General features: G+C 40.1%; 1 protein-coding gene and 1 long non-coding RNA gene across 2 annotated transcripts in view; one reads left to right on the top strand and one right to left on the bottom strand.

The window, feature by feature from the left end:
* Positions 1-14,401, top strand: part of LOC145508725 (uncharacterized) — a 617,339-nt gene that overhangs the window by 556,063 nt on the left and 46,875 nt on the right. The gene's annotated exons all lie outside the window — the stretch shown is intronic.
* On the bottom strand, positions 3,841-9,909 carry LOC145511210 (uncharacterized). The gene is made up of 2 exons (XR_014057634.1): positions 9,797-9,909; positions 3,841-5,827 (listed from the first exon to the last, which is right to left on the bottom strand). It is a non-coding gene; the product is annotated as an uncharacterized LOC145511210 (long non-coding RNA).

The following is a 14,401-nucleotide window of genomic DNA, read 5'->3' as shown; positions in this document are numbered from 1 at the left end:
GGCATACTTATTCTTTGTTTTAAATAAAGGTGGCTATTCATTTATCGTTTTAATGTTTTATTTAATTTATTTTTGGCTGTGATGGGTCTTAGTTGCGGCGTGCAGGCTTCTCTTTAGTTGTAGCATGACAGCTTGGTAGTTGTAGCACATGGACTCTGCAGTGGAGGCGTGAAGGCTTCTCTAGTTGTGGCGCGTGGACTTATTTGCCCTGTGGCATGTGGGATCTTAGTTCCCTGACTAGGGATAGAACCAGCGTCCCCTGTATTGGAAGGCAGATTCTTAACCATTGGACCACCAGGGAATTCCCAGCACCCTTACTCTTCTATCGCTCTGTCACTTTGTAACCTTTGGCAGATGCCTTCCCCTTTCCCATTTCCTCCTTAAATAATGAAAAGCCTGGGGAGGGTGACAGAGCTGGTCTTTTTTTGCTATCAGTTTTTTAGGTTCATAAAAACATTGAGTGAGCACCGATCTTCTCTAAGAACCAGCCTTGAGTTATCAAGTCAACTCCCTTGGGCTTTCATAGTCACTGACAAAGACTTAGAGAGAGTAAGCTATTACTCTAGGAAGAGCAGTCCCATGGAAGTAGGGAATTTGGATTGTATGAGGAACAGAGCTGCTGCAAGGGTTTAAGTAATGCAGAACGAGGCTGGAGGAGACAGTGAGGGCCAGACCATCGAGGTCTTTACACCACGTTACAGATCTTGTTGTATTTTCTAAAAGGAAAGAAGAGTCCCTGGGTGGATAGGGAGCTTTCAACAAAGGGAATAATTCTGTCTAATTTGCAAGAATATCACTATGGCTTCAGGATCAGGAATAGTTGAATGGCTGACCCAGGAGGGTGCAGTGAGATGGGTTAGGAGCTCCTTGTCGTCAGCCAGACAAGAGAGGGTGGTGAGGAGACTGGAGAGGTGGTGTTGGAGAGAAGCAGAAAGACTTGAAAGATTTTCCCCTCATAAGTTTATTAAACTAACTGAGGAGGCAGACACATGAAAAGATAGCATGGACAGCCTCATACTTTTAAGCTCTGTATGCTGATGACTTTTCTCAACTCTTAGCCCCTTAGGGCAAGGACTATTTTATTTCTAGAAACTGACCCAGAGTGAGTGCAGAATGAATCTCTCTTCAGTGAGGAAACAGTATGGAGAGAAGAAGGGTTCAGAAAAGCAAGATATCACTACTCGGTGGTGAAGTTTCTTGGGGAGAGATGAGCTGGTCATTGAGGGACAATAAAAGCACCGTGATTATCTCACATAATTCAGCCCGGAAACACATTCATTTTATATATTTAAAAATCAGGCTTAGTGAACAGCTGCCCTAAAGTTATTGATTTAAGAATTGGTGGACTCCCAGAATATTGGAAATAAAAGCAAAAATAAACAAATGGGACCTAATTAAAATTAAAAGCTTTTGCACAACAAAGGAAACTATAAACAAGGTGAAAAGACAGCCTTCAGAATGGGAGAAAATAATAGCAAATGAAGCAACAGACAAACAATATCAAAAATATACAAGCAACTTCTGCAGCTGAATTCCCGAAAAATAAACGACCCAATCAAAAAATGGGCCAAAGAACTAAACAGACATTTCTCCAAAGAAGACATACAGATGGCTAACAAACACATGAAAAGATGCTCAACATCACTCATTATTAGAGAAATGCAAATCAAAACCACAATGAGGTATCATTTCACACCAGTCAGAATGGCTGCTATCCAAAAGTCTACAAGCAATAAATGCTGGAGAGGGTGTGGAGAAAAGGGAACCCTCTTACACTGTTGGTGGGAATGCAAACTAGTACAGCCACTATGGAGAACAGTGTGGAGATTCCTTAAAAAACTGGGAATAGAACTGCCATATGACCCAGCAATCCCACTGCTGGGCATATACACCGAGGAAACCAGAATTGAAAGAGACGCGTGTACCCCAATGTTCATCGCAGCACTGTTTACAATAGCCAGGACATGGAAGCAACCTAGATGTCCATCAGCAGACGAATGGATAAGTACGAATGTATATGTACGAATGGTACATATACACAATGGAATATTACTCAGCCATTAAAAAAAAATACATTTGAATCGGTTCTACTGAGATGGATGAAACTGGAGCCCATTATACAGAGTGAAGTAAGCCAGAAAGAAAAACAACAATACAGTATACTAATGCATATATATGGAATTTGAAAGATGGTAACGATAACCCTATATGCGAGACAGAATAAGAGACACAGATGCATGGAACAATTTTATGGGCTCTGAGGGAGAAGGTGAGGGTGGGACGTTCTGGGAGAATAGCATTGAAACATGTATATTATCATATGTGAAACAGAGCACCATTCCATGTTCGATGCATGTGACAAGGGCTCAGGGCCGGGGCAATGGGATGATCCAGAGGGATGGGATGGGGAGGGAGGTGGGTGGGGGGTCCAGGAAGGGGAACACATGTAAACCCATGGCTGATTCATGTCAATGTATGGCAAAAACTATTACAATATTGTAAAGTAATTAGCCCCCAACTAAAATAAATAAATTTATAAAAAAAAAAAAAAAAAGAATTGGTGGAGAGTTGGAACCCTTGTCTGTGGGTCTATGAGGTCTTCCTTCTTTGACACATTTTTGGATTTACCGAATAGAATAACTGGGTGCGTCTACCTGGGGGAAGTGATTTTCAAGCAATTTCTGGAGAGAGAACAAGCTCTAGAGGGAGAAGATTTGACTCCTTGGGTTCTCATGCTGTTATTTTAAGGTTTCTAGTTTTTAATTGCTATTTGTTAAATGGTTACTACCTGTCCCTCAGATCACTCTCATTTTACATATATCTTATTTAACACCATGACTTAATGGGGTAGCTAATATAATTATCCCCATTTTAACTTAGCAAACTGAGACTCAGAGAGGCTAAATGACATTTGAAATTGAATAAGAAGCATGATGGAATCATTATTTGAATGATTCAGCCTTCACCCCAAATGGCTACATGATCTGACTTAAGGGTCAAGGTCAAGGGGTTTTAAGAAGAAAGAGAGTAATTATCTTGACTGAAGGTAGGCTCATTATCTTTGTCTCTATGTGTGTTTGCCTCTTTTTGTTTCTTAGATGACCGTAGCATGACACACACGTTTCTCACCCAAATGCTAGAGCTCCCCCGATACTTCCCTCTCTGTAGAAGTTTACTGTCTGGAGTCAGCACAGCATGGTGGTTAGATATGACTGAGGTCTATCTAATCCTGATTGTTTTCAGTTCCTAGCTCTGTTACCTCCTTAGGCAAATTATTTCACATTTTTGTGCTTAAGTTTCAACATTTGCGAAATGGGAAAAAACAGCAAAACCTCCCTCCCAAAGTTGTGAAGAGTTAAGCATCTGGTACAGGGTAGGCATTCAGTACATATTAGTTATTCCTGCCTCTTGAGGCTGCTCCAGTGGCCTTGATAGCTTCATCATTCAAAAGACATTTATGATTGTCTGCTGTATGCCAAGGGCTTCCTAGGTGGCTCAGACGATGAAGAATCTGCCTGCAATGCAGGAGACCTGGGTTTGATCCCTGGGTTAGGAATATCACCTGGATGAGGAAATGGCAACCCTCTCCAGTATTCTTGCCTGGAAAATCCCATGAACAGAAGAGTCTGGCAGCTACAGTCCATGGGGTCACAAAGAGTTGGACATGACTTAGGGACTGAACATGCACACACTATATGTCAAACTTTGAGCTAAGGATTAAGGATAGAAGGGTGTTCTGGTATCTATTACTGTATAACAAACTAGCACTAAGCTTAATGTTTTCAATGACAACATTGTGTTATATCTCATGGTGTTGTGGCTCAGGCATTTGGGCAGGGATTAGTTGGCTGATTCTTCTGGTATTTAACTGACAGCTGGGTTACTCTGGAGGGTTCAGGTTGGTTTTACACGCCTGGAGCCTTGATGGGGGCAGCTGGAAGTCTGTGCTCAATGAGGCTTCCCTGTCTCTCCATATTGCCTGAGAGTCTCCCACAGTGTCTCGGGTAAAAATTAACAAGTCTAGAAGATGGTGGAGCCAGGACTTAAACTTGAGTTGGGTGAGGCCAGAAACTAATACTCTATACTTGCAATGGGGAACAATATTTTTAAATTAAGGCTTCCCTGGCATCATTTCCTGGGCATGCATACGATCCTCAGATCTTCTTCATGAGGGAATGATATCATCAGAGTTAGGAAACCTGAGTTCTGGACTCGCCTCGGTCAATTCCCAGACACATGATCCTGCACACGCCACTTCCCTTCTCAGACTTCCTTGTATTCCTCGATGAAATAAAGGCACCTTCTTCCTCCCTCTGTTTCTCATGTTCACTCCGAGGACTGCATTTGTAGCAGAGATATCACAGGGAGTCAGCCAGGAGACCCCATGTCTAGTCCTAGCTCATCCCACTTACTTTGTGCCCTTGGACAGATCTTTCTCCATTTCTGAAACACAGGCTTTGTGAATGGTATCTACCTGTCCTTTCAACTCAGATTTCAAGGAGGAGACTGGCAAAAACACCATGAACAGTGTGTTAAGCTGCAAGAGAGCATTGCCATGGTTAAGTTACAGGGATGGAATGTGTGAATGGGTCTTTGTGAAAGGCAGGTCTGCCTTTTCTAGACAAGAGCATCCTCTAACTGACTAGGGCTAGGGATACCATTTTTGGGCTGGATCAGGACAAAACCAAATGTTCAAACCAAATGGGACTGCTTGATGATGTTACTCCGGTACCAAGGAATATCAGCCAACCATCATCCACTAAGCATCTTCAGACATGACTTGACGTCACAAATGCCAAACTTTTTAAATCATTGGCTGAACCATTTTGGTAACACATTTAAAATTAGCTAGAGTAGTCCATGCCTCAGGGCTAGATAATGAATCATGAAAAAAAAAATGAATGCTTTATAATAAGCAAGGGACTTTTTAAAATCCATTTTAGTATCCCAGGTACCTAAGGTCCCAGGATCTAGCACATAGTCAGCACTTAAACAGAATGAGTAACATGTAGTGGAAACATCGTGAGTCCTACCCATAATCAATGTGTTCAGTTCAGTCGCTCAGTCGTGTCCGACTCTTTGCAACCCCATGAACTGCAACATACCAGGCCTCCCTGTCCATCACCAACTCCCGCCATTTTGAGACTCCTTAAATCCTTGCTTAATAGCAGCAAATGTCATTTACAAAAAGTTCCACTTCAGATTATTTTCTATACTTAGTTGATTATATGGAATTGATTCTTGATTGAAGGGTATAACATATAAGAAATAATTTATATTCTAGGCAAATCAAGGCCATGAGCCAAGAAAGACCCATGAAGGTTATGTTGGCCATGAGAGGCAGCCCACAGTGATGCTGTGTGACCTTGAATGAACTTCACCTTTTGAGTCCTCAGTGGCTACATTTGTAGAATCAGAATATATTTAAAGTTCATTGTAGTTCTGAAAGTCTATAATCTTAAGAAAATTCTTATTGTGCCTACGTACAACATGATGTGACAGAGATTAAGTGAGACTCCTTCTGTTCTAGATAAAATGTGATATAATAGCAATGAAAAAAGATATTAGTCGTGGGTTGTTAAGCTCAGGTTTTTGATTTTGTCCTTCCATTTGCCTATAAGATTTTAGGCACGTCACCTTACCTCTCTTGGCTTTATTATTCTCATTTGTCAAATCACTCACCTAGATGAAAGGTTTTGAGGAAGATAATTAAATAACAGAACTGCCAATGTTTTCTGCCTGAAACAGTTTCCTGCCAGTCTCTGGATGGCCCTTTAGAAATAATTTTGCTGAGGCTTCTAGGATTCCTGATGAAGAATCTAAAAACCTAGAAAGGGGAATTGATTTATTCAGTGTTAAACAGCAAGTTCATTCAGACCTGGGGCAAAAATTTTAGCTTTTTATTCATGTACTGTTTTTGACCAATGAGTGTCTTAATAATAACAGTTAACATTTGAGGACTTAAGCACAGTACTAGGAACTTTCAGTAAGTAAGTTCAATGTTGTTCAGTCGTGTCTGACTCTTTGTGACCCGCCATGGACTGTAGCCCACCAGGCTCCTCTGTCCATGGGATTCTCAAGTCGAGAATACCAGAGCTGGTTGCCATGCCTTCCTCCAGGGGATCTTCTGGACCTAGGGATTGAAGCTACGTCTCTTACACCTCCTGCATTAGCAGGCATGTTCTTTACCATGAATGCCGCCTGGGAATCCCCACTAGGAACTTTACATGAGTTAATTTGTAGTTCTCAACATAGCCCAAAGATATAGACCTGTTGATTATTCTTGTTTTGTAGATGAGGAAACCAAGATTTGGAGAGGTTAATTCTCAAATTTATGTAAGTAATAAGTTCGATCCCTGGGTTGGGAAGATCCCCTGGAGAAGGGCATGGCAACCCACTCCAGTATTCTTGCCTGGAGAATCCTCACAGACAGAGGAGCCTGGCGGGTTACAGTCCATAGGGTCACAAAGAGTCAGAGATGTCTGAAGCAACTCAGCACACACACAGTAAGTGACAGAGCCAGGAATTAAACACAGGGGGATGACTACCTTAACTGCTAACCTATACTGATCTCTGTCATCATGCTAGATGGTAGAGATACATGTTATAACATAATTTGGCAAATTGTACAAACTGATATCTTATGTTGTCCTTAGTTATGATATAACAAACAGCGTACTATAGTAAAGGAGTCCAAGCTGCTATGGGATTTTGGTGCAGAATCTGGGCGAAGGGAGTAAAAGCCTGTGTCATACAGCCTTCCAGGAAGGTTTGTGTAGGTTGCAGCTTACAAATGGGGGTAGGATTGGGAAGGAGAGAAAAAAAAAAAAAAAAGTTCTAGTTGGAAAGAGCAGCACATGTGGAGATGTGGAGGGTAGGACGAGCACAGAGCCCTTGAGAAATTGCAGGAGGTTTGATGAGGATGGTGAGAGCTGAGGGGCATGAGAGGAGCAGGGACCATAGGAGAATGGCCTTGTGAACCTGGGGTCAGAGCTCGTACATCCAGCGGGGAGGTACTGGAGGGTTGTAGGTTAGGGCAGTGACACAGAGTGACTCGTGACTGTGATGATGATGAGGAGAATGGAGCAAGGCATGCAACACTGGAGGATGGCAGAGAGGTTAGGGAGCATGGCAGTGATGGTGAGCCCTTCTTCAAACCCCTTAGACGAAAAAGGAGCTTTGAAAACACAAGTTCTAGACAGAATCTTATTTGTTTGATGTTACAATGTGCTTTTAAAAATTTATTTATTTAATTTTGACTGCACTGGGTCTTTGTTGCTGTTTGGGCTTTTCTCAAGTTGCAGTAAACAGGGACTACTCTCTAGTTGTGGTCCATGGGCTTCTCATTGGAGTGACTTCTCTTATTGTGCATGGGCCAGAGAGCATGGGCTCAACAGTTGTGGAGCAAGGGCCCAGTTGCCCCGCGGCATGTGGAATCTTCCTGGACCAGAGATCAAACCCATGTCCCCTGCATTGGCGGGCAGATTCTTAACCGCTGGACCAGCAGGGAAGTCCAAGTCCCGACCTTATCACTTCCCACCTTTGCCTAAAAATCTGTTTCTCTGGTCCTACTAGGGTCCCAGTGATGAAATCCACTCCCAGCTGGTTTTCAACAGTGTTTTCTGAGACAGAACCAGAGTTCTGGTTTTTCTTCTTGCTGCCTATCTGCTCAGCCTTAAGAGCTGCTGAACCTGACTGGTTGTGAAGCCATTGGTTGGCTGGTGGAGTCTTTGCTCCACACCATGCCCCTGTATTAGAGACAAAGAGAAAACTTCAGGATGAGCAGCTTTGGGAGCTGACACATAGGAGACCACACCCTATTTTGGAGGCATTGAAACTTATCTCACAGCTAATACAGCATCTGGGGCACATTTTCCTACTTTTATGCCAATTTTTATGTGTTTCTGTCACACAGTCAGAAGCCAGGATCATAAAGAAGAAGGAAAATGGTACAAAAAATAAAAATAAATAAGCACATTCTGCTTTAACACTCCCAAGAGCGCTGAATCCGGCAAGTTTATGAGTTAGAGAAAAAAACCAAACCGAACACCTATAGCACTGGATATAAAGGAAAGGAAATACTACTCTCCTTTGCATTCAAGTGCATCAAGCAAAGATGGGAGAGGAGCTCTGAGCTGGGAATAGACAGAACAGGGTTCAGACCAGAAAGTGTCACCAGTTGTTCAAGTGGCTGGCAGCCAAACCTCTTCTATGGGTCTTTTTGTCTCTTATAAAAAGTTTGTACCAGATGACCTCTAAGAGTCTCTAGTTCCACAATTATGTTTATTATCCTTTACACACACAGGGGACACGGGATACCGGCAGTTATAGAAGACCTAATTTCTGATCTCAAAGAACTGAAATATTGGGTTGGCCAAGAAATTTGTTCTGGTTTTTCTGCAACATCCTATAGAAAAACCCAAATGGACTGTTTTGGCCAACCCAGTATATTATAATAACAAGACGAACCTTACCTTACCTATTTTAGAGCAAAGATTTCTCTAACTACACTGCCCTGAAAAAAGACCAAAAACCTGTTTAAAAACTGAGTAAATGTGGTTTTACTTCTAATTTGTAGAAAGAAAGTACGTGAATGGATAGTATTATCAGTGTTGGAGACTTTTAGAATCAATGACTCCTGTCCCTCAGTTTATACTATATAAACTAATTAAAAATGTTATTTGATTTAGAAGAAAGTGATATATGGCTGCTTTGATTTAATGTAACATTTTTCATGGTTTTCCATAAAGAGCTTAGATTTTTAAGAAAGTAGAAGCTCAGAGGTTAAACCATGAGCTTCTATGTTGTGCTTAAATTTGCATTTAGGCTCCGACATTCTAGTTCTGAGTCCTTGAGAAAAGTTACTTCAGAACCCCTTCTTCAACTATAAAATGGGAGCAATAAGAGTACCTATCTCACATTTTATTGTGAGAATTAACTCAGTTAAGGGCATTATTCCAGTTTGGAATAGTGTTTGGTAAAATACATGCTAAGTGTTAGGTATTGGATGTGCAGTATGAAATATTAATCAGTGAGTTTAAATTGAGCCTTGAAGGAAGAGGAAGTTTAAACCAGTTAAAATAAGGAAACAAAAATTCCATTTAATGGTTTTGTTGTTCAGTAGCTAAGTGATGTCTGAATCTGCAACCCCATGGACTGCAGCATTCCAGGCTTCCTGTCCTTCACTATCTCCCACAGTTTGCTCAAACTCATGCCCATTGAGAAGACGATGCCATTCAACCACCTCATCCTCTATTGCCCCCTTCTCCTGAATCCCCTGCCCTCATAACCTTGGTGGTTATGGTAGATTTCAAAAGCAACCCCAAATCCTTCATCACTTCTTGCATTCATTTCCTTTGTAATTTGATTTTATGACCCCTCCCATGAAGAGATAGTTTATTTCCTTATCTCCTGTGTATAAAACTAATTTGGGGATTTGCCTTAGCAAATAATATGTGGTGGAAGCAATGTTATTTCGGTTTCAGACCGAGGCCTTACACGTTTTTGCTCCTTCTCTGGGAGCTCTGCCTCAACTGTAAGAGCAAGTCCAGCTGCCTGCTGCAGGATGGAGGTCAACGGAGCCGCAGCAGAGCCCAATCAGCAAGTTGACCAAGCTGAGGTCCCAGACATCTGAGAGGCCCACACGGAACTACATTCCTAACTAGAGCTGAACCAAGATGTCTAATTGAGCCCTGCCAGTTCAGCTCAAATCAGCAGAAACATCCAGGAAAACCATAGACTTCTGAACAATGGTAAATGGTATTGGCTTTCCTATTGGGCTTCCTTGGTAGCTCACCTGGTAAAGAATCTGCCTGCAGTGTGGGAGACCTGGGTTCAATCCCTGGATTGGGAAGATCTCCTGGAGAAGGGAAAGGCTACCCACTCCAGTATTCTGGCCTGGAGAATTCCATGGACTGTATAGTCCATGAGGTCACAAAGACACTACTGAGTGACTTTCACTTTCACTTTTCTAGGTATTAAGTTAGTTTGTTACACAGCAGTAGCTAACAGACACTGTGTTGATAGTAGTGGTAGTGAGGAAAAGGAATGGGAAAATGTTTTCAACCAGAAGAGAAGATTAAGCTGAATAAAATAGATGTCACACATCTATGACCCCACTCCAGTACTCTTGCCTGGAAAATCCCACGGATGGAGGAGCCTGGTAGGCTGCAGTCTATGGGGTCGCTAAGAGTCGGACACGACTGAGCAACTTCACTTTCACTTTTCCCTTTCATGCATTGGAGAAGGAAATGACAACCCACTCCAGTGTTCTTGCCTGGAGAATCCCAGGGACGGTGGAGCCTGCTGGGCTGCCATCTATGGGGTCGCACAGAGTCGGACACAACTGAGGTGACTTAGCATTAGCATAGCACACATCTATGAGCTGGAGAATATTAGGTTTTGGAGCAGAGATAAAGATAAGTTATGAAGTATATTAAAGTGTAGACAAAAAATAAAGGATCATTTATTATGATTTGTGTGGAAGCAAAAACATTTCTGAGTGAAAATACCCCAAATTAAAGTGTAAGGAAAAGGATAAATGATGTTGATAACAAATGACATTAAAGATTAATACCCTTAATATAGACTGAAGATATCTATCAAGAAAAACAAAGCTCCCTAAACCCTTTTAAATCAATAAAAGATATTCACATTATCTTAGAGTTGTTGTACTTGCTGCTAGTGGCCCTCTCCCTTTATCCAGCTACATTTTATGTATGTTTTCGATCTCAGTCACTTCTTCAGGATGTCTTTCCTGAACTCCAGATCACAACAGGTCCTCCTAGTGTATGCTCCTCATTTCTCTCATCATTTGTTCAATATTTTCTCCACTGGTTTGTAAATTCCATAAGACATAGATTGAAACTATTTTGTTTACCAGTGTAATCCTGGCATCTGGAAAAATACCTGACTTTGGGTTCAGTTCAGTTCATTCGCTCAGTCGTGTCCGACTCTTTGTGACCCCATGGACTGCAGCACGCCAGGCCTCCCTGTCCATCACCAGCTCCCAGAGTTTACTCAAACTCATGTCCATTGAGTAGGTGATGCCATCCAACCATCTCATCCACTGTCGTCCCCTTCTCCTCCTGCCTTCAATCTTTCCCAGCATCAAGGTCGGCATTCAATAACTTATTTGATAATATTGAGCCATTGAGTGATGATCATGAAACCAAATCACCTACCAAGAGCCAAATAAAAATAAAACAAAGACATGACTACAAAAAGCCAATACGTATGTGTATATCCAGCCACATATGTAATCAAGAAATACAAATGAAAACAAGGTATGTCACGTGACTGAAAAATAAGGGCTAAAATAATAAGATTTGTTGCAAGAGAGGCTGTGATAAGCGTGTGACACTTTATTAGCAATTGATGCAAGTGTTACAGAAAGCAGTTTAACATAGTGTTGATTCAAATATTCATACTTTTTGGCAGCAACTGCACTTCCAGAGGAAAAAAAATCAGATGTGTCTCAGTATTATGACTGAAGATTGCCGTTAACCCTAATTTTAACAGAGATGACCTGTATGACCAGTAATATCACTGTATTTAGAATCAGTATGGTTTAAAGTTGGACTGTGGGTTCTGAAATAAATAAGTTTTAATCCTGTATCCATCACTTATGTGGTCAGAGCCTAATAATTCAACCTCACTGACCCTTATGACTTCATCTGTAATGGTGACAGTGCACTAATCAGGAGATGTCTGGGTATCAGGAATTAGTCATTTATCTCATTTTTAACTTGTATACTCATTACTCTTTGAGGAAGCAGTAGTTTGAATTATTTCAAATTCTCAGTTTATTTTTCTATGCTTTTTATGACCCTAAGCAGCTGAGAGAGATCAGTCTATTCTGTGTATTGATGTGTTTAAATGTGTTTTAGAACTACAAGAGGCTACAATGGGTTAGAAATAATGAAAGAGACTACTCCATCTCTTTTTCTCACACAGTCACTTTTGTCTTTTGCTGCCATGGTTTCCTCTGTTCTGAGCTACTTTTGTTCTCACACATACAAAAAAGTCTATACTTGAACACTAAGTATTCCTCTCTGCAGGAAAAAAAAAAGCAAAGCAAAGCAAACAAACAAATGGCTGGGACTATATTATGATAAATAGTTTTACTGGACTGTGTGGCACGTCTAAGTTATTGACAAAAGACAAGACTAAGCCAGTAAAAACAGACAAAACATGACATGTTCTTGGATATTAGAATTATAAAATTAATGTAGTTGCTATATCTTTAAGAAATATCTCTAGAGCCCAGTTTTGTCTTAGAAATTAACTTAAGGTCACAAATTAAGACACCCAGCTGTTACTATTTCACTGTTTCCAGTATTTTGTGGTGCAGTGTATCTTATTCAAGAGTAGATTGCAGGAAGTGTTGTGTAACTCATGGTAAATAATCCTCAATGGTTTAATTTGGGGCTCTTTTAAAAAATATTTTGCTTTTCATTTATCAGAGAGTTTGAACTCAGTGTAACCCATTGTTTTGTACGGATAAATATTAAATACCATGGTATACCAATTAGGAAATAACTGAATATTTTAATTAGTTTTTAAGCTAAACTTATTGTTTGGGACTAATTTCCAATTTATAGAAAAATTGTAACAATTGGAAAGAGAATTCGCATATATATCCCTCATTGTTAATTTCTTACATTACTGTGATACATTTGTCAAAACAGAAACTGATATTAACTATTAACTATAGTTCAGACTTTATCTGGACCTAACCATTTTGCATTGGTGTCTTTTGTGTTCTAGGATCCAGACCAGCATAGATACCATGTTGTGTTTCACTATCATCTCCTCGGTCTCCTCTGGTTCATGCCAATTTCTAAGTGTTTCCTTGCTTTTCATGGCTTTGAGAATCTTGGGGAATACTGGCCAGGTGTAAAATAGTCCTCAATCCAGTTGTGTCTCATGGTTTTCTCAAGATTAGCCTGGGATTATGAGTTTATGGAAAGAATACCACAGAAATGAAGTGTCCTTGTTTTTGAATATTATGGGTATGTGATATGGATATAACATACTATGGAAATGAGTGTATAAATACCTCCCTGAGACCTTGCTTTCAATTCTTTTGGGCTTATCTCCAGAAGTGACATTGTTGGATCATATGAAAACTCAATTTTTTATTCTTTGGGCAACCTCCATACTATTGTCCACAGTGGTTATACCATTTTACATTACCAGCAAGAGTGCACAAGAGTTCAAGTTTCTCCACGTCCTTACCAACACTTTTATTTGTATATTTTGATAATAGCCATCCTAATGGTGTGAGGTGGTATCTTATTGTGGTTTTGATTTGCATTTCCCTAAAAATAGTAATGCTGAGCATCTTTCCATGTGTTTATTGGTCACTTACATGTCTTATTTGGAGAAATATCTGGTCAAGGCCTTTGCCCATTGTGCAGTTGGATTTTTTGTTTTTTTGTTGTTGAGTTTTGGGCATTCTCTATATATTCTGGATATTAATCTCTTTTCAGATATATGATTTGCAAATATTTTCTTCTACTCTTTGAATTACTTTATTATTCTGTTGATAGTATCTTTTAATGCCTATTTTAAAATGTATGAAGTTCAGTTTGTCTATTTTTTGTTTTGCTGCCTGAGTCTTTGGTGTCATATCCGAGAAATCATTGTCAAATCCCATGCCATAAACTTTTTGTCCTTTTTAAGTCTTTGGTTCTAGAACCAAATAATTTTGGATAATTTTTTTTTAATCCATTCTGTCAATACTGTTTTTTCTTGTTTCGCACTGATTTATTCCATGCTGTTGTTTTCTTGATGCCTCAGGCTGATATTTCTTTACTCTTTCATCTGTGGACATTAACTTAATTAATATATTTATTCTTGATAGTCTTTTATTGACAACCCACTGTAGTGTGTTAAGAGAAATACCCTTTCCTCTCTTTTTTTGTATCTTACAAGCAGAAGGCAGAGATCAGCATTCTCTCATTCAGCATGACAGTAGCATCATCCACAATAGCAGATTTAAGTGAGAGCTTGCTGCATGGCAGGCTATTATCCTAGACATTCCATGTATTCACTCCTCATCCTCACAATAAAGTTGATCAGGAGAACTCTCACAATCTTTATTTTAGGATAAGAAAATGAGTTCAGAGAGACTAAGTAATATCCCTGAACGACAGAGCTGGTAGTGGTTGTCTGACCCTCAGCTGAACAATCTCTGTTTCTTTATTGGAGAGTTAAATCCATTTACATTTAAAGTAGTTACTGATAAGGAGGAACTTATTTATGTTATATTTTCCTTGTCTTAGACTTCAGTTCAGTTCAGTCACTCAATCATGTCCAACTCTGACTTAGATCAAAATTTATGACTTTTTAAATATAATTTCCTTGGAGTGATTGATTCCTACCATTCATTCATACC

This window comes from Giraffa tippelskirchi, chromosome 6 (genome assembly GCF_054371585.1).
Source record: "Giraffa tippelskirchi isolate mGirTip1 chromosome 6, T2T-mGirTip1v1.2.pri, whole genome shotgun sequence".
Classification (NCBI taxonomy): Eukaryota; Metazoa; Chordata; class Mammalia; order Artiodactyla; family Giraffidae; genus Giraffa; species Giraffa tippelskirchi.
The sequence above is the reverse complement of the archived record's forward strand: the minus strand, read 5'-3'. Positions and strand labels throughout refer to the sequence as shown.